Source organism: Triturus cristatus, chromosome 2_1 (assembly GCF_964204655.1).
Source record: "Triturus cristatus chromosome 2_1, aTriCri1.1, whole genome shotgun sequence".
NCBI classification, from domain to species: Eukaryota; Metazoa; Chordata; class Amphibia; order Caudata; family Salamandridae; genus Triturus; species Triturus cristatus.
Window position 1 is genome coordinate 884,503,557 of NC_140581.1, and position 24,590 is coordinate 884,528,146.

Sequence of the window (24,590 nt, forward strand, 5' to 3'; positions counted from 1 at the left end):
GGAATTACACCAAATTTGTCAAAAAGGTAGGTCTTTGTTCAGAAAGAGCCCTTTTTTTTAAATGGTATAAATCCATTCAGTAGTTCCTGAGAAATTTAAAAAAAGAAAACTTTCGATATCTGGGCAGAGCCTAACCACATATCTCCTCTCGAGCACAAGCTTGCCTCTGATTGGCTGCCAACACTTCAAACCAGAAAGTGTTGGCAGCCATCTTGTGCCTCGTACTGAGGGAGAAAGAAAAAGGTAAGAGAAAGATAAAAAAACAAGAAAAGGGGGCAGGATAAAAACACCCCGATTCCCCAGGGCCAAAAAAAAGCATTTTTATTTTTTTTAAATTTTCGGGTGGGGTTGCGCCGGGTGCGCGAATCTGTCAGAATTTTTTTTACAAATGAAGCGTGGTCTCCCACACTTCGTTTTCAAAGCCCTCAAGTGGGCCAAATACCGGGGACAATTTATTTACGTAGCGGGGGCCCCTGGGCCACCACCGCCCCGCAGACCACCACCTCCCAAGGGCTTGATAATTTATTCGGGGGTACGCGGCACCCCGACACACCAGGGACCACCACCACCTCCCCGGAATTTTATCCAGGCTGCCTGGGTGTGCATGTTTGTGAGGCTTTGTGAGGCTTTGACCGTCTGTCTTCGCATGTTTTCTGTGTGTGTGTGTGACAGCGCATGTGTCTTTGTGTGACTCTGACACAAAGCTGTTGTGTTGATACAAGGCTGCCCATGGTAGCCCCGAGAGGGCTGAGCCCTAGCGGTTGTGATGCCTCGGCACCACTCTGCACACACTCCATTAGGAAAGGCTGTCTCTTTAAATTAGATATTTCCTCCTATTGTAACAGAGCCGTGACCAGGAAAGATGAAATGAAAGTAGGGGGTCCCAAAGCAACAACCCGAACGGAATTACACCAAATTTGTCAAAAAGGTAGGTCTTTGTTCAGAAAGAGCCCTTTTTTTAAATGGTATAAATCCATTCAGTAGTTCCTGAGAAATTTAAAAAAAGAAAACTTTCGATATCTGGGCAGAGCCTAACCACATATCTCCTCTCGAGCACAAGCTTGCCTCTGATTGGCTGCCAACACTTCAAACCAGAAAGTGTTGGCAGCCATCTTGTGCCTCGTACTGAGGGAGAAAGAAAAAGGTAAGAGAAAGATAAAAAAACAAGCCTTTGTGAGGCTTTGACCGTCTGTCTTCGCATGTTTTCTGTGTGTGTGTGTGACAGCGCATGTGTCTTTGTGTGACTCTGACACAAAGCTGTTGTGTTGATACAAGGCTGCCCATGGTAGCCCCGAGAGGGCTGAGCCCTAGCGGTTGTGATGCCTCGGCACCACTCTGCACACACTCCATTAGGAAAGGCTGTCTCTTTAAATTAGATATTTCCTCCTATTGTAACAGAGCCGTGACCAGGAAAGATGAAATGAAAGTAGGGGGTCCCAAAGCAACAACCCGAACGGAATTACACCAAATTTGTCAAAAAGGTAGGTCTTTGTTCAGAAAGAGCCCTTTTTTTAAATGGTATAAATCCATTCAGTAGTTCCTGAGAAATTTAAAAAAAGAAAACTTTCGATATCTGGGCAGAGCCTAACCACATATCTCCTCTCGAGCACAAGCTTGCCTCTGATTGGCTTCCAACACTTCAAACCAGAAAGTGTTGGCAGCCATCTTGTGCCTCGTACTGAGGGAGAAAGAAAAAGGTAAGAGAAAGATAAAAAAACAAGAAAAGGGGGCAGGATAAAAACACCCCGATTCCCCAGGGCCAAAAAAAAGCATTTTTATTTTTTTTAATTTTCGGGTGGGGTTGCGCCGGGTGCGCGAATCTGTCAGAATTTTTTTTACAAATGAAGCGTGGTCTCCCACACTTCGTTTTCAAAGCCCTCGAGTGGGCCAAATACCGGGGACAATTTATTTACGTAGCGGGGGCCCCTGGGCCACCACCGCCCCGCAGACCACCACCTCCCAAGGGCTTGATAATTTATTCGGGGGTACGCGGCACCCCGACACACCAGGGACCACCACCACCTCCCCGGAATTTTATCCAGGCTGCCTGGGTGTGCATGTTTGTGAGGCTTTGTGAGGCTTTGACCGTCTGTCTTCGCATGTTTTCTGTGTGTGTGTGTGACAGCGCATGTGTCTTTGTGTGACTCTGACACAAAGCTGTTGTGTTGATACAAGGCTGCCCATGGTAGCCCCGAGAGGGCTGAGCCCTAGCGGTTGTGATGCCTCGGCACCACTCTGCACACACTCCATTAGGAAAGGCTGTCTCTTTAAATTAGATATTTCCTCCTATTGTAACAGAGCCGTGACCAGGAAAGATGAAATGAAAGTAACGCAGAGAGGGGGCAGAGACGGGGAGGAAATCTGTCGAGAGATCCTGAGTGCTATAAAGCCCTGGGGGCAGGGCAGCCCCGCAGCCTGGGAAACCTCTGTGTTTTGTGTGAGGTGACAGAGGAGGGAATGTGTCTGCAAAGTGGCAGCTGCTGATGCTACAATGAGGGGGCGGGCCAAAGATGATGGGAGACAGGAGGCAGTGCATCTGATAGCACAGGAGACAGAGGGACTGTCACAGTGACACACAGCAACAGGCAGTGTGTGGAGGAGCTGCGCATTTGAGCAGGGACAGGCATGCACTGCCTGCTGTGTGCCGAGGAGCTGTGCATCTGAGCAGGGACAGTCATGCACTGCCTGCTGTGTGCCGAGGAGCTGCGCAACTGAGCAGGGACAGTCACACACTGCCTGCTGTGTGCCGAGGAGCTACGCATCTGAGCTGTGACAGTCACGCACTGCCTGCTGTGTGCTGAGGAGCTGCGCATCTGATCAGGGACAGTCACGCGCTGCCTGCTGTGTGCCGAGGAGCTGCGTGTCTGAGCAGGGACAGTCACGCACTGCCTGCTGTGTGCCGAGGAGCTGCACATCTGAGCAGGGACAGTCACGCGCTGCCTGCTGTGTGCCGAGGAGCTGCACATCTGATCAGGGACAGTCACGCACTGCCTGCTGTGTGCTGAGGAGCTGCACATCTGAGCTGTGACAGACATCCATCCTGTTGTGTGCTGAGGAACTGCACCTCTGAGTTGTGACAGACACCCAGCTTGCGGTGTACTGAGGAGCTGAGCATCTGAGCTGTGACAGTGACACACAGCCTGCTGTGTGCTGAGGAGCTGAGTATCTGAGCTGTGACAGTGACACACAGCCTACCGTGTGCTGAGGAACTGAGCATCTGAGCTGAGACAGAGACACACAGCCTGCTGTTTGCTGAGGAGCTGTGCATCTGAGCTGTGACAGTGACACACAGCCTGCTGTGTGCTGAGGAGCTGAGCATCTGAGCTGTGACTGACACACACAGCCTGCTGTGTGCCCAGGAGCTTAGCATCTGAACTGTGACAGAGACACCCAACCGGCTGTGAGCTGAGTATCTGAGTGGTGACAGAGACACCCAGCCTGCTGTGTGCTGAGGAGCTGTGCATCTGAGCTGTGACAGTGACACACAGCCTGCTGTGTGCTGAGGAGCTGAGTATCTGAGCTGTGACAGTGACACACAGCCTCCCGTGTGCTGAGGAACTGAGCATCTGAGCTGAGACAGAGACACACAGCCTGCTGTGTGCTGAGGAACTGTGCATCTGAGCTGTGACAGTGACACACAGCCTGCTGTGTGCTGAGGAGCTGAGCATCTGAGCTGTGACTGAGACACACAGCCTGCTGTGAGCTGAGCATTTGAGCTATGACAGAGACACACAGCCTGCTGTGTGCCGAGGAACTAGGCATCTGAACTGTGACAGAGACACCCAACCGGCTGTGAGCTGAGTATCTGAGTGGTGACAGAGACACACAGCCTGCTTCGTGCTGTGGAGCAGGGCAACTGAGGTGCAGGATGACAGAGGAGCTGTGACAGTCAAACACAACCTCCTGCATGCCATAAAGTAGGGCATCTGGGGCCAGATGCACAGAGAAACTTGACAACAAATTACCGCTGGCTTCAAAGGGAAAACAGGGCACCCAAGGCTGCAGAAGCAGACGTGGGGATGTGATGGCGACACACGGTGTGCTGCTGAAGCACTGGGCATTTGAGGGTGGCGGGGCTACTGACAACAATGCACAGCTCTCTGAGTGCTGAGGCAGACGAGGCGGGAGCTGCAGATGGTCACCTCTGACTGCAAGGTCATGCTTCTGTGCACAAGAGTTCTCTGACCACAGCACATGCTTCAGGGTGCTGAGGAGGAGCAGATCAACTGAGGGTGCAAGAGTACAAGAGCGAGCGCTGGCACCAACACCCAGGAGCAGGGCATCGGTGTCTCCCTGTGCAGAGAGAGGTCTGGCAGCAGCAATCATCCTACAGCCTGCTGAGGATCAGGGCATCTGAGGCTGGAGGAGTAAAGGGGAGCTGTGGAAGTGACACCCAGCCTGCTATTTGCCAAGAAGATGCACATCTGAGCTGTGGCAGTGACACCCAGCCTGCTGTGTGCTGAGGAGCTGGGCATCTGAGCTGTGGCAGTGACATCCAGCCTGCTGTGTGCTGAGGAGCTGGGCATCTGAGCTGTGACAGAGACACTCAGCCTGCTGTGTGCTGAGGAGCTGGGCATCTGAGCAGTGACAGAGACACAAAGCCTTCTGTGTGCTGAGGAGCTGTGCATCTGAGCTGTGACACAGACACCCAGCCTACTGTGTGCTGAGGAGCTGCACATCTGAGCTGTGACAGAGACACCCAGCCTGCTGTCTGCTGAGGAGCAGGGCTCCTAAGGCCAGAGGGGTGCAGAGGAGTGCATCTTTGATAGCCCTACACACATCTGCGCCCTGGGGAGGAGCGGAGCACACTATGGTGGAGGCGCAGCTTGAGGTCTGACAAAGACACACAGCCCCCTGCATGCTGAGACCCAGGTGGAGCAGCACAGAGGAGTGCGAAGACAATCAACACCCACTTCAGAGCGCTGAGGAGCAGCAGGGCGAAGAGCAAGTTGGTACCAACACACAGCCCTGTGTATGCCAAGGAGCAGGGAGTCTGACGGTGGGGCAGTACAGATGAGTGTGCAGACAACACACACACTTCAAGGCACTGAGGAGCAGGTTGGTACCGACACAGCCCTGTATATGCAGAGTAGCAGGGGGACTGGCGGTGAGGCAGCACAGAGGAGTGCGCAGACAACAAACACTTCAAGGTGCTGAGAAGCAGGGTGGTCATATGTGAATGAAATGTTCAGTGAGGACCCTCTTAAGAGCAACATGTGAATTAGATGTGCAGTGATGGCCCTGAGAGCAAGAGTGACATGTGGATGGAATGTGCAGTGAGGGCCCCCTGAAGAGCGACGTGAATGAAATGTGCAGTGAGAGCCCCTTGAAGAGCGACATGTGAATGAAATGTGTGCAGTGTGGTCCCTCAGAGGAGTGACATGTGAATGAAATGTGCAGTGACGGCCTTCAGAGCAAGAGTGACATGTGGATAGAATGTGCAGTGAGGGTGCTCGGAGGAGCCACATGTGAATGACCACTGCAGTGACAGCCCTCAGAACAGCAGCGTATGAATGACCTCTGCAGTGAGGGCCCTCAGAGCAAGAGCAACATTTGAATGAAATATTCAGTGAGGGGTCTCAGAGTAAGAGCTATGTGAAAGGAAAAGTCTTACAGGGCATGCATTCTGAATAAGAGTGACATGTGACAGTGTACTGAGGGGCCTCATAGCAAAAGTGACATCTGATGGATTAGCGCAGTGAAAGCTCTTGGAGTAAATATGTATATATATCTCCAGTAGGTAGTTATAGTTAGGACCTAGTTTCCATAGGAAAAGCGTTTTTCACGCCCCATTTTACACCACTCTGCAAACGCGGCTTCTGGTGCACTGCTGGTGGGGGCGATGAGTTCCTCTTGTCTCCTGAGTACGCCAGGACACAAGTGGACTTCATCTTCTGAGCAGCAGTGCGCAAGAAGCCGCGTTTTCAGCGGAGTGTAAAAAGGGAACGTGGCCTCAGACCACCTCTCTGCAATCCAGCTGTGTGGTGCTTACTGGAGATACCTGGTGGGCTAGTTGGCCCCCAGGGACCCTCAGTATTCAAGGGGACTTAATCCCCCAACTTAAAATGCACCAGGGGCCGCGTTTGCAGAGTGGTGGAGAACGGGGGCGTGGCCTTTGTCCACCTCTCAGCAATCCCACTTTGTGGGGCTTACTGGAGGTAAGAGGTAGGCTAGTTGGCCCCTAAAGGACCCCCAGCAGCGAAGGGGACTTCAATTCCACATCCAGGATCACGCCAGGGAGCGCGTTTGTAGAGTGGTGGGAAGAGGGGGCGTGGCCTGCTCTTTGAACTTAGCATTGCTGCTGTGTGGGACTTACTGGAGGTGATAGGAGGGGTAGTTGGCCCCTAAAGATGCCCTTGGGGCAAAGTACCCCTCTTGTTACCTGCAGTAAGTCCCACACAGTGGGATTGCTAAGATGTCTTCGAAGGCCATGCCCCCCTTCATCCACCATTCTGCAAACACTCCTCCTGGCAGACTACGGGATAGGGGATGAAGTCAAATTTACTCCTGAGAGACTGTGAGGGCCAAGAAGCCCTACTGGTACCTCCTGTAAGCCCTACGCACCGGAATTCCAGAGCGCTGGTCGGAGGCCCAGAACCCTTTCTCCACCACTCTGCAAACGGGACTACTAGTTAAAAAAGTGTTTGCAATGTAATAGGTTTCGCATTTGTGAGAATAACAGTTATTGGCGTTGTAAATGCAAAAGTTTTTTCTTGGAGTGGAGTGGATGTACTTTGTGTGTAGCGAAATTATGTGATATGTTGTGCAGTGAAATTATGTGGATAGAAAGTATGTGGTATTTAGTGTATAAAAATTATGTAGAGTAGAATTATGTGTTATGGAGAGTAATTATGTGGTATGGTAGTCTGTGCTGTGGAGTGGTAACCTCAGGTTTAGTCTTCCTCGTTTCCATAGAAGCTCAACCATGAACTCAGTGAGACAAAGAAAGATGGAATCACTGAGGAGCACTTGTGGACCTAGTCAGAGGTACTAGCAGGGCCACTGGAATTATGTGACTGTTTGGTTGCATCGATTTTCGCACAATTATACATTTTCTGCATTAGCCACATCATCCATCATCTGCACCCTAATCTGCAGATTTGAACAAAAAAAGACTTGTTTCCAGCTGAAACGGGTCAAACGTTACCAAAAATGCAGTGACAAGTGTTACAGCATGGTGGAAGGCCCTTTGAAAACCTAGAATGGTCACCAGTTACTTATTGCTAAATGTGGGTATTAAATTGATACTAATGGTGTGCAAGACACTCTTGCTTCCCTTTGTGCCCCTCTTGCCTCTTTCTGCATTTCTGTTGCTTCTTTCTGCACATTTCTTTCTTTTTCTCCACTTCTCTTGACATCCTTCTGCACCTCTCTTCCCTCTTTCTGCACCTCATTTGCTTCTTTCTGCACCTCATTTGCTTCTTTCTGCACTCGTCTTCCCTCTTTATGTACCTTTCCTGCCTGTTTTTGCATCTCACATGCCTCTTTCTGCACTTGTATTGCTTCTTTCTACACCTCTATTGATTCTTTCAGCAATTCTCTTGCCTCTTTGTGCACTTCTCTTGCCTGTTTATGCACTTCTCTTGCCTCTTTCTGCACCCTTGTTGCTTCATTCTGCACTTTCCATGCTTCTTTCTGCACCTGCCGTGCTTCTCTCTGAACCCTGTTGTCTCTTTATGTACCTCTTTTGTCTCTTTCTGTACTTTTCTTGCCTTTTTCTGTACCTCTCTTCCCTCTTTCTGCACATCTGTTGCCTCTTTCTGCAACTCATTTGCTTCTTTCTGCACCCTGTTGTCTCTTTCTGCACTTGTCTTCCCTCTTTCTGCAACTTTCCTGCCTGATTTTGCATCTCACTTGCCTCTTTCTGCACCTTTATTGCTTCTTTCTACACCTCTGTTGCTTCTTTCAGCAATTCTCTTGCCTCTTTTTGCACCTCTGTTGGCTCTTTCTGCATCTCACTTGCTCCTTTCTACACTTCTGTTGCTTTATTCTACAATTTCCATGCTTCTTCCTGCACCTGTCTTGCTTCTTTCTGCACCCCTGTAGTCTCTTTATGTACCTCTTTTGCCTCTTTCTGCACCTTTCTTGCCTTTTTCTGCACCCCTCTTCGCTCTTTTTTGTCTGTTGCCTCTTTCTGCAGCTCATTTGCTTCTTTCTGCACCCCTGTTGTCTCTTTCTGCACTCCTCTTCCCGCTTTCTGTTCTTTTCCTGCCTGTTTCTGTACCTCTCTTCCCTCTTTCTGCACATCTGTTGCCTCTTTCTGCACCTCTTTTGCTTCTTTCTACACTTCTCTTGCCTCTTTCTGCATCCCTGTTGCTTCATTCTGCACTTTCCATGCTTCTTTGTGCACCTGCCTTGCTTCTTTCTGCACACCGTTGTCTCTTTATGTACCTCTTTTGCCTCTTTCTGCACTTTTCCTGCCTTCTTCTGCACCTCTCTTCCCTCTTTCTGCATGTCATTTGCTTCTTTCTGCACCCCTGTTGTCTCTTCCTGCACTTGTCTTCCCTCTTTCTGTACCTCACCTGCCTGTTTTTGCATCTTACTTGCCTCTTTCTGCACTTTTCTTGCTTATTTCCACACCTCGGTTGCTTCTTTCAGCAATTCTCTTGCCTCTTTGTGCACTTCTCTTTCCCGTTTCTGCACTTCTCTTACCTCTTTCTGCACCCCTGTTGCTTCATTCTGCACTTTCATGCTTCTTTCTGCACCTGTCTTGCTTCTTTCTGCACCCCTGTTGTCTTTTAATTTACCTCTTTTGCCTCTTTCTGCACTTTTCTTGCCTTTTTCTGCACCTCTCTTTGCACTTTCTGCACGTCTGTTGCCTCTTTCTGCACCTCATTTGCTTCTTTCTACACCCCTGTTATCTTTTTCTGAACTCGTCTTCCCTCTTTCTGTACCTTTCCTGCCTGTTTTTGCGTCTCACTTGCCTCTTTCTGCACTTCTCTTGCTTCTTTCTACAACTCTGTTGCTTCTTTCAGCAATTCTCTTGCCTCTTTCTGCACTTCTCTTCCTTATTTTTGTACCCCTCCTGCCTCTTTCTGTACCTCTCTTGCCTCTTTGTGCACCTCTCCACCTATTTTTGCACCCCTCTTGCATCTTTTTGCACCTCTGTTGGTTCTTTCTGCACTTTTCTTGCTTCTTTCTAAACCTCTGTTGCTTCTTTTAGCAATTCTCTTTGCTCTTTCTGCACTTTTGTGCCCTTTTCTGCACTTCACTTGCCTGTTTCTGCAATTTTCTTGCCTCTTCCTGCACCCCTGTTGCTTTATTCTCCACTTTCCATGCTTCTTTCTGCACCTGTCATGCTTCTTTAAGCACCCCTCCTGCCTCTTGTTGTACCTCTCTTGACTCTTTGTGCAGCCATCCTACCCTTTTCTGCACCCCCTTACCTCTCTCTCCACACCTCTTCCCTCTTTCTGCTTCTCTGTTGGTTCTTTCTACACAGCTCTTGCTTCTATCTGCAGCTTACTTGTACTTACTCTCTCTGTACCTCTCTTGCCTCTTTGTGCACCTCTCCACCTCTTTTTGCACCCCTCTTGCCTCTTTTTGCACCTCTGTTGGTTCTTTCTGCACTTCTCTTGCTTCTTTCTAATTCTCTGTTGCTTCTTACAGCAATTCTCTTTGCTCTTTCTGCACTTCTCTTGCTTGTTTCTGCACCTTTGTGTCTTTCTGCACCTCTGTTGCCTCTTTCTGCACTTCACTTGCTGCTTTCTGCACCCATCCTGCCTTTTTCTATACCCCTCTTCCCTATTTGTCAAACTTTCTTGCCTCTTTTTACACCTCCAATTCCCTTGTTCTATACCACTCTTGCCTCTTTCTGAACCCTTCGTGCCTCTTTCAGCACCTGTTGTTTATTTCTGTACTTCTCTTCCCTCTCTCTGTACCCCTCATGCCTCCTTCTGGACCTCTGTTGCTTCTTTCTGTACTTCTCTTAGTTTTTTCTGCACTTCTCGTGCCGTTTTCTACACCCTTCGTGCGTCATTTAGCACCTCTGCTGCTTCTTTCTGCACTTCTCTTCCTTCTTTCTGCATCCCTCTTGCCCCTTTCTGCACCGCTGTTGCTTCTTTCTGCACCTCAACTGCCTCTTTTAGCACCTCTGTTGTTTTTTCTGCAGATCTCTTGCCTCTTTCTCCACCTCATTTGCGTCTTTCAGCACCACTGTTGCTTTTTTCTGCAGATCTCTTGTCCCTTTCTGCACCCCTCTTTTCTCTTTCTGCACATCTCTTGCCTCTTTCTGCACCCCTGTTCCCTTATTCTGCACCTTTCCTGCTTCTTTCTGCATATCTCTTGCCTCTTTCTGTACCTCTGTTACCTCTTTCTGTACTTCTCTTGCTCTTTCTGTACCCTTTGCGCCTCTTTCAGCACATCTGTTGGTTCTTTCTGCAGTGCTCTTGCTTTTTTCTGTACCTCATTTGCCTCTTTCTGCACTTCTCTTCCTTCTTTTTGCACCCCTCCTGCTGCTTTCTGTACCTCTCTTGCCTCTTTGTGCACCTCTCTTCCTCTTTCTGCATCCCTCTTGCCTCTTTTTGAACCTCTGTTGGTTCGTTTTGCAGTGCTCTTGCTTTTTCAGCACCTCACTTGCCTCTTTCTGCACTTCTCTTACTTCTTTCTACACCTCTGTTGCTTCTTTCAGCAATTCTCTTGCCTCTTTCTGCACTTGTCTTCCTTCTTTCTACACCCCTCCAGCCTCTTTCTGTATCTCTCTTGCCTCTTTCTGCACCCCTCCTACCTTTTTATGCACCTCACTTGCGTCTTTTTGCACCTCTGTTGGTTTTTCTGCACTGCTCTTGCTTCTTTCTGCACCTCACATGTCTCTTTCTGCACTTCTCTTGCTTCTTTCTACACCTCTGTTGCTTCTTTCAGCAATTCTCTTGCCTCTTTCTGCACTTGTTTTCCTTCTTTCTACACCCCTCCAGCCACTTTCTGTACCTTGGTTGCTTCTTTCTGCATCCCTCCTACCTTTTTCTGTACCCCACTTGCGTCTTTTTGCACCTCTGTTGGTTCGTTTTGTAGTGCTCTTGCTTTTTCAGCACCTCACTTGGCTCTTTCTGCACTTCTCTTGCTTCTTTCTACACCTCTGTTGCTTCTTTCAGCAATTCTCTTGCCTCTTTCTGCACTTGTCTTCCTTCTTTCTACACCCCTCCAGCCTCTTTCTGTACCTCTCTTGCCTCTTTCTGCACCCCTCCTACCTTTTTCTGCACCCCACTTGCGTCTTTTTGCACCTCTGTTAGTTCTTTCTGTACTGCTCTTGCTTCTTTCTGCACCTCACATGTCTCTTTCTGCACTTCTCTTGCTTCTTTCTACACCTCTGTTGCTTCTTTCAGCAATTCTCTTGCCTCTTTGTGCACTTCTCTTCATTCTTTTTGCACCCCTCCTGCCTCTTTCTGTACCTCTCTTGCCTCTTTGTGCACCTCTCCACCTCTTTATGCACCTCTCTAGCCTCTTTTTGCACCTCTGTTGTTTCTTTCTGCACTGCTCCTGCTTCTTTCTGCACCTTACTAGTCTCTTTCTGCTTTCCGTTGCATGTTTCTAAACCTCTGTTGCTTCTTTCAGCAATTATCTATGCTCTTTCTTGCTTGTTTCTGCACCTCTCTTGTGTCGTTCTGCACCTCTGTTGCCTCTTTCTGCACTTCACTTGCTTCTTTCTACACCTCTCTTGCCTCTTTCAGAACCTCTGTTAATTCTTTCTGCACCCCTCTGGACTCTTTCTGCACCCCTCTTCCCTATTTGTGCAACTCTCTTGCCTCTTTCTACACCTCTCTTCCCTCTTTCTGGAGCACACTTGCCTCTTTCTGTATTTCTGTTGCTTCTTTCTGCACATCTCTTCCTTCTTTCTGCACCTTTCTTGCATCTTTCTGCACCTCTGTTGACTCTTTCTGCACTTCACTTGCTTCTTTGTGCACCTCTTTTCCCTCTCTCTGCCCCACTCTTGCCTCTTTCTGTACCTCTGTTGCTTCTTTCTGCACTTCTTTTCCTCTTTCTGCACCCTTCGTGTATCTTTCAGCACCTCTGTTGCTTCTTTATGTACTTCTCTTCCTTCTTTCTGTATCCCTTGTGCCTCCTTCTGCACCTCTGTTGCTTCTTTCAGCACCTCTGTTGCTTCTTTCTGCACTTCTCTTCCTTCTTCTGCACTTCTATTGCCTCTTTCTGCACCTCTCTTGCTTCTTTCTGCACTTCTCTTCCTTCATTCTGCATCCCTCTTGCCTCTTTTTGCACCTCTGTTGCTTCTTTCTGCACTTCTATTGCCTCTTTCTGCCGATCTCGTGTCTCTTTCTGCACCTCTGTTGCTTTTTTCTGTAGATCTCTTGCCTCTTTTTGCACTTCACTTGCTTCTTTCTGCACCCATCCTGCTTCTTTCTACACCCCTCATAACTATTTGTCCAACTCTCTTGCCTCTTTTTACACCTCTCTTCCCTCCTTCTGCACCACTCTTGCCTCTTTCTGTACCTCTGTTGCTTCTTTCTGCACTTCTCTTGCCTCTTTCTGCACCCTCCGAGCCTCTTTCAGCACCTCTGTTGCTTGTTTCTGCACTTCTCTTCCTTCTTTCAGCACCCCATGTGCCTCCTTCAGCACATCTGTTGCTTTTTAATGCACTTTTCTTGGTTCTTTCTGCACCTCACATGCCTCTTTCAGCACCTCTGTTGCTTTTCTCTTCAGATCTCTTGCCTCTTTCTGCACCCCTCTTTTCTCTTTCTGCACCTCTCTTGCCTCTTTTTTCCCCCTGTTCCCTGTTTCTGTACCGTTCTTGCCTGTTTCTGTACCTCTCTTGCCTCTCTCTGTACCTTTGATGACTCTTTCTACACTTCCCTTACTCTTTCTGCACCCTTCACGCCTGTTTCAGCAACTCTGTTGGTTCTTTCTGCACTGCTCTTGCTTTTTGCTGCACATCACTTACATCTTTCTGCACTTCTTTTCTTATTTGTGCAACTCTCTTTCCTCTTTCTACACCTCTCTTCCCTCTTTCTGCACCACTATTGCCTCTTTCTGTAACTCTGTTGCCTCTTTCTGTACCTCTGTTGCCTCTTTCAGCACCTCTGTTGGGTCTTTCTTCACTGCTCTTGCTTCTTTCTGCACCTCACGTGTCTCTTTCTGCACTTCTCTTGTTTTTTAAACCTCTGCTGCCTCTTAATGCACCTCTCTTGCTTCTTTCTGCACCTCACTTGCTTCTTTCAGCACCTCTGTTGCTTTTTTCTGCAGATCTCTTGCCTCTTTCTGCATGTCTCTTGACACTTTCGACACCTCTACTGCTTCTTTCTACACCCCTTTTTCCCTTTTTCTGTACCCCTCTTCCCTATTTGTCCAACTCTCTTGCCTCTTTCTACACCTCTTTCCTCTTTCTGCACCACTTTTGCCTCTTTCTGCACCCTTCGTGCCTCTTTCAACACCTCTGTTGCTTCTTTCTGCACTTCATTTCCTTCTTTCTACACCCCTTGTGTCGCCTCCTGCACCTCTCTTGCTTCTTTCTGCACTTCTCTTGGTTCTTTCTCCATTTCTCTTGCCCCTTTCTGCACCATTTCTGCCTCTTTCTGCACCTCTGTGGCTTTTTTCTGCACCACTATTGCCTGTTTCTGCACCTCTCTTGCTTCTTTCTGCACCTCACATGCCTCTTTCAGCACCTCTGTTGCTTTTTTCTGCAGATATCTTGCCTCTTTCTGCATCCCTCTTTTCTCTTTCTGCACCTCTCTTGTGTCTTTCTGTACCCCTGTTACCTGTTTCTGCACCTTTCTTGTCTGTTTCTGTACCTCTCTTGCCTCTTTCTGTACCTCTGTTACCTCTTTCTGCACTCCTCTTGCTCTTTCTGCACCCTTCATGCTCGTTTCAGCACCTCTGTTGGTTCTTTCTGCACTGCTCTTGCTTTTTTCTGCACCTCACTTGCTTCTTTCTGCACTTCTCTTTCTTTCAGCACCCCTCCTGTCTCTTTGTATAACACTCTTGCCTCTTTGTGCATCCCTCCTACCTTTTTCTGCACCCCTCTTGCCTCTTTGTGCACCTCTGTTGGTTCTTTCTGCACTGCTCTTACTTCTTCCTGCACCCAACTTGCCTCTTTCTGCACTTCTTTCTTTCAGCACCCTTTCTGCCTCTTTCTATAACATTATTGTCTCTTTGTGCATCTCTTCTACCTTTTTCTGCACCCCTCTTGCCTCTTTTTGCACCACCGTTGGTTCTTTCTGCACTACTCTTGCTTCTTTCTGAAACCCCAAGTGCCTCTTTCTGCACTTCTCTTGCTTTTTCTACACCTCTGTTGCCTCTTTTTGCAGCTCTCTTGCTTCTTTCTGCACCTCACATGCCTCTTTCAGCACCTCTGTTGCTTTTTTCTACACTTCTATTGCCTCTTTCTGCCGATCTCGTGTCTCTTTCTGCACCTCTGTTGCTTTTTTCTGCAGATCTCTTGCCTCTTTCTGTACTTCACTTGCTTCTTTCTGCACCTATCCTGCTTCTTTCTACACCCGTCTTACCTATTTGTCCAACTCTCTTGCCTCTTTTTACACCTCTCTTCCCTCCTTCTGCACCACTCTTGCCTCTTTCTGTACCTTTGTTGCTTCTTTCTGTACTTCTTTTGCCTCTTTCTGCACCCTCCGTGCCTCTTTCAGCACCTCTGTTGCTTGTTTCTGCACTGCTCTTCCTTCTTTCAGCACCCCTTGTGCCTCCTTCTGCACCTCTGTTGCTTTTTAATGCACTTTTCTTGGTTCTTTCTGCACCTTACATGCCTCTTTCAGCACCTCTGTTGCTTTTCTCTGCAGATCTCTTTCTGCACCCCTCTTTTCTCTTTCTGCACCTCTCTTGCCTCTTTTTGCCCCCTGTTCCCTGTTTCTGTACCTTTCTTGCCTGTTTCTGTACCTCTCTTGCCTCTCTCTGTACCTTTGATGACTCTTTCTACACTTCCCTTACTCTTTCTGCACCCTTCACGACTGTTTCAGCAACTCTGTTGGTTCTTTCTGCACTGCTCTTGCTTTTTGCTGCACGTCACTTACATCTTTCTGCACTTCTTTTCTTTCTTTCAGCACCTCTCCTGACTCTTTCTAAATCACTCTTGCCTCTTTGTGCATCCCTCCTACCATCTTCTGCACCCCTATTGCCTCTTTTTTCACCTCTGTTGGTTCTTTCTGCACTGCTATTACTTCTTCCTTCATCTATCTTGCCTCTTTTTTGCATTGCTCTTTCTTTTTTCTATACCTCTCTTGCCTCTTTCTGCACCTCTCTTGCTTTTGTTTTCTCCTCGATTGCCTCTTTCAGCACCTCTGTTGCTTTTTTCTGCAGATCTCTTGCTCTTTCTGTACCTCTCTTGCCTCTTCCAGCACTTCTGTTGCTTCTTTCTCCACCCCTGTTCCCTCTTTTGGCAACCCTCTTCCCTATTTGTGCAACTCTCTTTCCTCTTTCTACACCTCTCTTCCCTCTTTCTGCACCACTCTTGCCTCTTTCTGTACCTCTGTTGCCTCTTTCAGCACCTCTGTTGGGTCTTTCTTCACTGCTCTTGCTTCTTTCTGCACCTCACGTGTCTCTTTCTGCACTTCTCTTGTTTTTTAAACCTCTGCTGCCTCTTAATGCACCTCTCTTGCTTCTTTCTGCACCTCACTTGCTTCTTTCAGCACCTCTGTTGCTTTTTTCTGCAGATCTCTTGCCTCTTTCTGCATGTCTCTTGACACTTTCGACACCTCTACTGCTTCTTTCTACACCCCTGTTTCCCTTTTTCTGTACCCCTCTTCCCTATTTGTCCAACTCTCTTGCCTCTTTCTACACCTCTTTCCTCTTTCTGCACCACTTTTGCCTCTTTCTGCACCCTTCGTGCCTCTTTCAACACCTCTGTTGCTTCTTTCTGCACTTCATTTCCTTCTTTCTACAACCCTTGTGTCGCCTCCTGCACCTCTCTTGCTTCTTTCTGCACTTCTCTTGGTTCTTTCTCCATTTCTCTTGCCCCTTTCTGCACCCTTTCTGCCTCTTTCTGCACCTCTGTGGCTTTTTTCTGCACTACTATTGCCTGTTTCTGCACCTCTCTTGCTTCTTTCTGCACCTCACATGCCTCTTTCAGCACCTCTGTTGCTTTTTTCTGCAGATATCTTGCCTCTTTCTGCATCCCTCTTTTCTCTTTCTGCACCTCTCTTGTGTTTTTCTGTACCCCTGTTACCTGTTTCTGCACCTTTCTTGTCTGTTTCTGTACCTCTCTTGCCTCTTTCTGTACCTCTCTTGCCTTTTTCTGCACTTCTCTTGCTCTTTCTGCACCCTTCATGCTCGTTTCAGCACCTCTGTTGGTTCTTTCTGCACTGCTCTTGCTTTTTTCTGCACCTCACTTGCGTCTTTAAATTACCTAGACTTAATTTATGCGGTAAAATTCAATAAGAATAACTCAGTAAAAATAAGAGGTAGAATCCGTGGTATTTGAGGTTATAAAAGGGAATTTATTCCTTACAAAGGAATTATGGTTCGAACCAGGCAATCGGGTTCCGTCACCACGAAGGTTCAGGAAGGGATCAGCAATACATTATTGACAGGTTATCATATTTATAGTAAATGCATTACAGTAAAGACATATGCAGAAGGCGTTACAGCTGAGAAGAGAGATAAGAATACACATACGTAATGAAAAAGGCGTATACTAGAAACGTCATTATGATGATGACACAAGTGGGTGGATCCATAAGAGAATCCTGCAAAGTCAGCAGAAAAACATGGCAGAGATGCGCGCGCAGCCACATGACGTGTGATTGACGTGTAACTAGAGGGTGAAAGGAACTTGACATTTAGCCCTACATGAGGAGACAGAAGTCTGGGATGTCAGGACAACCTAATCCCAAATCGTATCTAATATCTTGTGTTTAAGGAACTATATTATCTGGAAGGGGAGGTCTCTCAGGCAGAGGCTATCCTATACTAACTACTAGTGCGTGTATAAGCGTCTAAGTGTCTACATGAGATGCGAGGGGGCATGGGCCTATCATGGTAACGAAAATCATGAATTACTTGCACGGAGACAGTAAGGCCGGGCCCTTTGCTCTGCAGCTGGAGGGATGTTTACCTAAGCTACTAGACAGGAATGCATTTCTCGAGGAGCGGAGCAGATAACTTGAAGGCTGAATACAGTTTTGGCAGGCAACAGGCTGGGCTAGGTACCGTTAGCCGCGCAGGGAGTAAGACAAAGTTCATGGATACAGATACAGGTCCAGGCTGGAGCATTCAGAGGCAGAAGCAGGAAAAGCTCGATGGCAGAATTCAGGGCCTACCTTGCCAGAGCTGGAAAACGTGAAAAACGTGAAAAGTATATCATATAAAGACGGTGGCAAGGCATACTTAGGAACGGAATATCTGACCCATTCATGGCAGATCTGAAAGAGGACATATTAACGTTGAACACAATTGTATTTGCGTCTTCATAGCTTGAAGTGGAGGGAACATACATGTACTTGTAGCATGTACATGGAGCCGTTGGGGTCTAGATAGGGGACACAATTGATCATAAAAATTCATATTTCCTCATTCCCTCCTTGTCCCCTACGGACCCTTCATGAAATATCGATCTTCAGGAATCCATCAATCTGTTCATGTAACATCATTTGCTCTTCTTTCTTCTTCCGGGATTTTGAATGAGAACTTGGACGTGGAATACACGATGTGGCACACAGGCCGCAAATCGCTGGTCCACATTGTAGACACAGGCAACAACTGAATACTATGAGAAGGCCAATACCTAGGAAGGATAGGACTTTCCATCCCCAGGCTGACAACACGCTCCAGAACCAACCGGACCATGTCCAGGTGCCTGGATTCTGATGTATCTGGTTTGCAATCTTGTGAAGACGAGTTATGGCTTTATATACGGATGGCGCGTTTTCTGGAATGAAAACACAGCAACTTGATCCGATGACCCTACAGGCTCCGCCCCTATCGGCTAGGATGACGTCAAGGACAAGACGATTTTGGAGAACAACAATCCGCATCGCAGACTGCTCCTCTGTTAAGTTGCCTAGGGCGGAAGTAGTTTCATTCACTACTGCTTCAAGGGTTCTGGTTAATCTACGTATCAGTTTACTATTTGAGACAACACCTATGTAAGGAAAGAGACCTTTATTGAAGTCTGTATATTGTTCCCATGCTGTTTCAGTGTAGTCAACAATCGGGATATCTCTCTGGGGTCTATGGTGTACTAGATTGGTATTTCTATGATAATCAGGAGGGGCTAGGAAAACAGGTGGCAGAAGGAATGCAATGTAACAGGTACCATCCCAACCTAGAGGTAAGCGTATATATGCGGTATGACCACATATGAAGTACGAATGACGGGAAGCTCTAAATGTAGACTTGCCTCTATCACTGAATTCGATCACAGTAGTACATTTACTATGACCCAGGTGTACTGAACCATTCTTTCTTACACATAATTCACCTTTGACTGGTAATACTGACATAGCAGGCAAGACTAGTGCAGCTTCAGATTCAACATTCAGAATCATGAGGTTAAGTGTAAAATTACCTAATCCATATACTTCATTTTCTAGGTCAGTTCCTGTTCTTTTGGGAAGTCCCTCCTTGTTAGGGTAACAGGCTTTAAGCAAAACTAAGTTCAGGTTTCCCCATACCCAGTTGCTCTGGTAAACTACAGTGTTTGAATCTAAAGAGTTAATCAAACTAAACCATGCTCCACAGGAGCCATTGTGTGTGAACGGGTACGGAAAGAGAGGCAGAACTCCTTTGTATTTCTGATAGGGAGGGAGTCGGCCACATATCCAACAATTTGTAGCATTGCTGGTCTGATGGGAATGATGTAACATACTAATGAATGTGTTGTTGCGCAGCGCAAATCTATAGGACAACTCATGTGGAGGTAGTTCACTAAAAGAATGTTCGGCAGTAACATTGTAAGTAGGGGTGGGCGGAATTTGCGTAATCGCGTTACGCAAATCTTCGCGAAACGGTAAAAAATCTCCGCGAACACGCAGAAATTCCGCGAACACGCGGAATTGCTTGTTCGCGATACTTTTTTCCTGTTTGCGATCGCTGTTTGCGTGTTCGGGGTGAAATATCTCGCGAACACGCATATTGAGAACGCGAACAAGCAAAAAATTTCGCGAAGTCGCGGAACGCAGATTTTTGGGCAATTTCGCGTTCTCCGCGGAACGCGAAATTACCCAAATTCCGCAAATTCCGCGAACGGAACGGAATTTACCGCCCAGGCCTAATTGTAAGCAGAATGAGCACGCTTGAAAATAGGATAGTACATGTGCAACAGTATACTTGCAGCAATAATCAAAAGATTTAGAAAAAAAATAATCAACAATGTCACTATACAGTGACTATGAAGTGATTTACAATATGCACGTTTCTTGAGCTGTTTCTGTCTATCTCTTTCTCGATTTTGGTCTAGAGGATACATGTCAGAGACTAATTCAACCGATTCACCTTGGAGAGGACTTAAACAATCAAATTGTCTGACTTGTTAGACCTTAATTTCAGTTTGTATTCCTGTGATTCAGTTTTCTCAACCAGGGGGAGTTTTGAGTCAGTCTGTGGGGGAAGGCAGGGCTGAGAGTTCAAATCAGATGGTAGTCCATGAAATTTCTTGATATGGCTCGAGTGTAGCCAACCCTTGCGACCCTCGACCTTCACTGCTGTCCTCGTAGTCAGAAGTACCAGTTTTGGCGTTTGCCAGCGAGGCTCCAACGGGCTCCTCCTGTCGAAATTTCTTATGAAAACAAAGTTTCCAGGAACCACTTCATGGGGCTTCACCTCGGTGTTGTCGGGAAAGGCTGCAGCTACCTGTGAACGGCAAGATTGTAGTGCAGACATCAAGGAAGCAAGGTAATCTGTCAGCATATTACAATCAACATCAGTGATTTTACGAGGTATAGGCGTCCCCCACATATTTGGTGGCCTACCGAAGACCACCTCGTACGGGGATAGCCCTGTGCGAGAATGTGCTACCATTCTCATGTAAAAGAGTGCAACTGGTAAGGCTACTATCCAGTCGACACCTTTCTCTCTACAGATTTTTGAAAGTCGAATTTTCAGGGTCTGATTATGACGTTCCACGAGACCTGCTGCCTCGGGATGTCGGACACAGTGGAATTTCCATTGATAGCCTAACAAGAGTGAAATGTGTTTCATTAGCTCGGATGAGAACGGCTGGCCATTATCTGAGTACACGATACGGGGCAAACCATACCGTGGGAAGAATTCACGAACTAACTGTTTGGCAGTAGTCGGGGCAGTGTAATCTGAGACGGGATATGCCTCTGTCCAACGGGAAAGAGCGCATACAACTACGAGGACATATTTGAATCCTCGACATCGTTCCATCTGGATATAATCCATCTGGAGGACTTCAAAAGGGTGATCGGGAGGTTGAAATCCACCCTGCTCTACAGGTACGCCTTTACCTGGATTGAACTGACAACAAATCATACAAGTTCGGACTTTCTGTTTGGCTGCAGCTCGTAAGTGTTTGTTGAACCAAATGCGTTGAATACTGTCTAACATAGCTTTTTCTCCTAGATGTGCTGGACTATGTATTGTGTTAATGATAACTTGAACCATTGAGTCGGGGAGAAACCATATAGATTTTCCCTTCGTCATCCATCCCTGATCTGTTTGGATCCCTCCTAATTCAGTCCATTTCTTTATTTCCTCTGGTGTAGCATGTGTCTGTATGTCAATTACATCAAGGGCGGGATCCCTAACTGTCATGCAGTGTGTCGGAACTATTGTCTTTGTCAAGTCAGTTGCATGAGTCCTATTTTGTGCTGTTTGCTTAGCTGTTCGGTCTGCTAGGTCGTTACCCTGGGAAATAATATCGGTGACTTTTGTATGGGCCTTACACTTCATGATAGATATCGCAGTAGGTAGATGTATTGCATCTAACAGAGCTTGAATGAGGGGACCGTGTTGAATGTTGGCACCGTGAGAAGTCAAATAACCTCTCTCTTGCCAAAGGACTCCGAAGTCGTGTACAACTCCGAATGCATAACGTGAATCTGTATATATGTTGACTCTTTTATTTTTGGCTTGAATACAGGCTTGTGTCAGAGCAATGAGCTCTGCTGCTTGAGCTGATAATGTGTCAATACACTTTGTTTCAATGACTTCGGTGTCTGTCGTGACTGCATAAGCGGCCACTAACTCTCCTGTACTTGTTCTCATACATGAACCATCCACATAAAGTGTCAGGTCTGGGTCTGGTAATGGGACATCTGTCAAGTCTTGTCTGGGTTTTGTCGTAATAGTAATGACTTCAATACAATCATGTGCCAATGGGTCTGTTCCACTTAATGGCAAAAGTGTGGCAGGATTTAATGTACTACAACGTCTGATTTCTATGTGTGGCTGAAACAATGTTAGTTCGTAACCTGTCAGTCGTGCTATAGTCAAGTGTTGTGTTTGTGTCCGGTTCAAGAGAACCTCTACTGCGTGTGGTACTTGTACTGTCAATTGATGTCCTAATACTATGGAATATCTTTGTCTGATCGCTAGAGCTGTCGCTGCGACTGATTTCAGGCACGCGGGAAGAGCCTGAGCTACGGGATCTAATGTGCTAGAAAAGTAAGCACATGGTTTGTGTGATCCTGCTTGTTCCTGAGTGAGTACTGACAAAGCAGTACCTTCACGTTCTGTAACAAAGAGTGTAAAAGGCTTACTGTAACATGGTGTCGCTAAAACAGGTGCTTGGCATAAGGCTTTCTTTAAGTCTTCAAAAGCTTGTGTATGTTCTGAAGTCCAAGGGAGGACAGTCGATGTCGCTGCCTCCTGGGCTGTCAACTGAATGAGTGGTTTTGCTAGAAATGCGTACTGGGGGATCCACTGCCTACAGTACGAAGTGAGGCCTATGAAGGCCCGTACCTCCTTTTGTGTCTTGGGTGGTGGCATGTTTACAATTAACTGGACGCGGTCAGGTGTGAGTTGTCTCCCCCCCTTGGACAGCAAGTGCCCAAGGTACACAACTTGCTGAACACAGAATTGTAGCTTCGAAGGGGACACCTTGTGCCCCTTGTCGGCCAGAAAATGTAAAACCGTCAGTGATGCTTTTTCACATTCGGGTTCGCTTCGGGCGGTGATCAATAAATCATCGACATACTGAAGCAGTGCAGTGTTAACTGGCATGTGGATACTGTCAAGTTGTCTTTTCAGTGCTTGGCTGTAGATGCTAGGACTTTCTGTAAATCCTTGAGGTGCGCGTGCAAATTTAAAGCTTCGTCCATTTAAACTAAATCCGAACAAATATTGGCTTTCCGGATCGATTGGGACGCTAAAGAAGGCGTTCTTGAGGTCAATTACAGTAAAGAACGTTGCTTCTGAATCAATAGCTGTTAGTAATGAAGAGATATCTGGGACCACGGGATATTGTGGTACAATGCATTTATTCAATTCGCGCAGATCAATAACTAATCGATATACTGGGGGTGCTTTTGGATCAGTTCGTTTAAGAATCGGAATGATCGGAGAATTACATACATTGGAGTCGGTTTCCACAACCACTCCTTGTGCAATGAGCTCGTCAATGATTTGCAGTAAAGCCACTACAGCATCTGGAGGTAACTTATATTGTCGCATTCGTGGTAATACCACTCCTGCTTTGAGTGTGACTCGATATGGTGTAATGTGCATACAACCTACATCAGTGGGGCCTTGTGCCCATAAATGTGCAGGTAGATTCTGTAACTGGTGATCATGTCTCTTGACACGTAGTGACCTTTAAAGTCACGCAAAAATAGTCATACTCCGTCCGGAGAACAACATATTATAGCTCCTAGAGCTTTCAATGTCTTTATACCTAACATGTTTTCTGGACATGATTTAGTAAGCAATAGATCTGTAGTCCGTGTCAATGGACCAACTGTAAGTGGAAGCGGTTGCGATACTTCGTTAATAGTAGGCTTTCCTGAAAAACCAAGGGAAATATTTTGTGAGCCTGAGAGGGGTGCCCCTGGAACCTCGTCGTGACTTATAGTTGTTCTGCTTGCCCCTGTATCAAGTAGAAACTTTCTGTCTTTCCCTAATACTTGACTCTGTACATAAGGACCCTCTTGATCTACAGGAACCTCAATAAGGGGTAAGCCAACTTCCCTCTCTAGGCTATTTCATGTGTAGCGCTGATAATCTGGATAGTCATTTTGTGCATACTGGTACATCTGTTGTGTCGTGTTTTGTGTTGCGGCAATAGGCTGTGGCTGTGGTACCACTACGGTCTGTTGTGGAACCGGCATAGGCTGTACATGTTGAGGTGTTTGTTGTTGGATCTGATCCTGTCTAGGCGGACGTGGTCTCTCCTTGGTTTTACCCGTAGAGATATTATGTTTCAGAACTGCACAATCGTTTATATAATGACCTGGCTGTTTACAATAGTTGCATGTCCCTTTAACGGGAACCGCTGAGTTACCGGACTGTGTCGCACCCTTTTTATGACCGTCAGCTGGAACTGACTGGGCGACGAGCATTTTCATTTTCGTGTCTTTCATACGTCTTTGTTCGTGGTCTTGTTCTTCTCTAATTCTATTCTGGTGATACTGTAACATTTGTAACATTTGTGAAGGAGTGTTAGCTTGCCAAGTGCTCTCAACTTTCAATACTCTGTTTTTAACCTGTGGCAGGGAATTCTCGACTAGTTTTGTTACAAAAAGATGTGGATATGAATCGCTACTTGCTTTCAGGCCGCTATTAATACCAAAACATTTTTCAAATCGGGAATAAAAATCACTAGTGTCTTCATCGGGTTTCTGTTTGCAAGCTGAGATTGCTCCCCAGTCTTCCTTTTTCGTAGTTAATAAACGTGGCAATACTTGTACTAATAATCCTGGTAATGCTTTAGTTTTGTCCCCAAGCCCTACGCCTGCAGTTCGGGCATTTTCTTCGTTTTCTAATGCGGTCCAATCAATCTTTTGGTCTCCCACTTCCCACTCTTTTTCTTTGAGTTTCTCGTAAATACCGGCAGGCAATAATACTTTCAATATTTTCATAATGTCAGGATAGGTATAATCACCCATGAGTAACATGTCCTTTAGTTCACGGTGAAAACCTGCTGGATCTTTGTCATGGCTGGGCACTAATTTTTTCATTTCCAATAGTTCTATTTTAGTTATGGGCGTGTACACGAACACGCGTCTAAACGTATTATCATCATTTCTAACTGGGTGTACTTCACGTAAGGGATTCTGTCTGTCTATGTAATACGTTTTTCTCTCCATGGAGGGAGCTGGATCATGTTCTGGACACAAAAAGGCACTATATCTATGTCGGTATTCTAGAATTACTTTAATTAGATCGGTACCTAGACCTCTCCATTTATTCATGAGTAGTTCTATCAGTATATCAGGTAGGGGACCAGGATCGGAGTGTTGGCCCTTATATAATATAAGGAGATGTTGTATCATGTATATACCAGCTAAACGCTGTTCATCTGGGGTGAGATTCAGAAACGTGTGTGCTAGCGCATCATCACTGTATTTTTCAGAACTGTCAGCCCATTGTACTGCTGACCTGGCTAATTCTTGTTCATCCATAGAATCGAGCACATGGTACCCCCTTCGTTCTCGAAGTAATTTATCAGTAGCCTGGAATAAGTGTTCAGGGGTCCTTGGATTTGAGATAGCTGTTTGAAAAATTCTGTTACGTTCTGG

At 46.7% G+C, this 24,590-nt stretch overlaps 1 protein-coding gene across 1 annotated transcript in view; it reads left to right on the forward strand.

Moving 5' to 3' along the window:
• Window positions 1–4,461: 4,461 nt before the first annotated feature.
• LOC146866038 (annexin A1-like) overlaps window positions 4,462–24,590 on the forward strand; it is a 178,255-nt gene continuing 158,126 nt past the window's right edge. Inside the window, exon 1 of the mRNA XM_085640792.1 lies at window positions 4,462–5,058. The gene's annotated coding sequence lies outside the window, so the exon portion shown is untranslated. The remainder of the gene's footprint in view (window positions 5,059–24,590) is intronic.